This window comes from Onychomys torridus, chromosome X (assembly GCF_903995425.1).
Source record: "Onychomys torridus chromosome X, mOncTor1.1, whole genome shotgun sequence".
NCBI lineage: Eukaryota > Metazoa > Chordata > Mammalia > Rodentia > Cricetidae > Onychomys > Onychomys torridus.
This window is the reverse complement of record NC_050466.1, coordinates 79391327-79393359: the sequence shown is the minus strand read 5'-3', so window position 1 is coordinate 79393359 and position 2033 is coordinate 79391327. Positions and strand designations below refer to the sequence as shown.

Here is a 2033-nt window from a genome sequence, read left to right as displayed (position 1 = left end):
GATTATTTCTCTATAATTTGTCTTTGTGAATAAAATCTTATTCATTTCCTAAGGTAGCATATATTTAAGTTTATGAATCTTTAAGGATATGAACTTTTTTTCTTTTGTTAAATAATTTATGTATGTGACATTTCTGGGTTGGTCATATAATATAACAAGGTATGTTCCAATCAAATAATATAAGCCTTATATATTTTGAGATTTCAGCCTAAATGTGTTTTAACGTTTTGTTGTAAAATATAATTGTTTGCAGTGCCAGCATGAGTAAGAACAAATGTGAGTACATTTTTCAATGAAAACTATAGAGTAATTTTCCTTGATACATTATCATACCTTGTGAAGAGAATTTGTAATATGTGATCTAAAAAGTATTGATTTCTACAAACTTGCAGAAATAATAAACATTGATATGAACATTGGGTAATAGGCACAATTATTTAACATGAAGCTATCATAGTACATGCTAATTTCTTTTCATTCATGACTTAGAAATAATTTAATGAGAGAGATATGTGTTGATAGATGCCATCTTAAGACACTTTGTCTTATGAGTATCATAGGGAGTAGTTCGAATATCACTTTTATCAACTTATGTACACTCTGTGACTGATGAAACTTCCTACATGCGATAGAACTATACTACATGGTCTAAAGGACAGATTACCACTATTCAGTCCCTAACTGGGGATACCATTATCATCACTAACACCAAGTGGTTTGAACTCTTATGCAATGGATTAAAATCATTTTCCTGTTTTAAAGAATGCATATTAATACATAGAATATAAATTTATTGAGGGTATTAAATTGATATAGGTAAAGCAACAGATATGGTACAAAGATTAATTAATTCAGTACAAATGTATTTTGTATTTTGTTCTTATTGCTATATCCTCTTCATGAAATAAATTATTCAGAGGAAGATATTGAATTATATATATATAAGTATATATGTGTGTGTGTGTGTGTGTGTGTGTGTGTGTGTGTGTATTTCTTCATACATATTTGAGGGGTTAATATGTGGATCATATATTTTTACGTTTGCTTTACCACTACTTGACCATTTATTTCTGTTGTGTTGCATTCATGATACCATTCAACTTATCATCAAGAAGTTATTCTAGAGCCTTTTCAAAAACTATTTCTTCTCTTGGAGTTGGCCTTAAGTTAAATCAGACATTGATTGGTTCCTCTCAAATGTTCTGTGCCATCACTGTAGCAGCATATCTTGAAAGCAAGACAGATTGTGGCTGGGTTGTGTAGTGGATAGGCATCCCAGCATTGGCCTGGAAGTTCCAACCCCCACTGAGGCTTCGGTAATGGTCATACCCACAAGGCGGGGCAGAGGAGGAAGCGGAAGACGAAGGATCGGGAAGGACTCACTCTCTTGGTTCCGGGACGCAGGACGCGAGAGGTGGACCGAGCAGAGTTCTCCAGTGAACGCCTCCGGACTACCCTATACCTTTGCCAGACTCTGCGACCTACCCCTTCATTTGTAAGTTACCCCACAAAATAAACTTCCCTTTTAACTACGTGGAGTGGCCTTAATAATTTCACCAATATCTGGCGCCCAACGTGGGGCACGAACCCACGACCCTGAGATTAAGAGTCTCATGCTCTACCGACTGAGCTAGCCGGGCTGGATTTTACTATGTGTTTTTTGCTTGATATTGTTTGTACTTATTGTAATTCCAACTTATCTAGGTCATTATCCCTCATTACTCCTGGACAATATTTGATAACCATCTCTTTGTATATAGTCTTGTATTAGGTTAGAACTTTCTTATTTAGACAAAAGGGGGAGATGTAGTGGATAGGCATCCCAGCATTGGCCTGGAAGTTCCAACCCCCACTGAGGCTTCGGTAATGGTCATACCCACAAGGCGGGGCAGAGGAGGAAGCGGAAGACGAAGGATCGGGAAGGACTCACTCTCTTGGTTCCGGGACGCGGGACGCGAGAGGTGGACCGAGCAGAGTTCTCCAGTGAATGCCTCCGGACTACCCTATACCTTTGCCAGACTCTGCGACCTACC

General features: G+C 37.8%; 1 non-coding gene across 1 annotated transcript; it reads right to left on the bottom strand.

Moving 5' to 3' along the window:
• Window positions 1-1567: 1567 nt before the first annotated feature.
• On the bottom strand, window positions 1568-1640 carry Trnak-cuu. The gene has a single exon. It is a non-coding gene; the product is annotated as a tRNA-Lys (tRNA).
• Window positions 1641-2033: the final 393 nt, after the last annotated feature.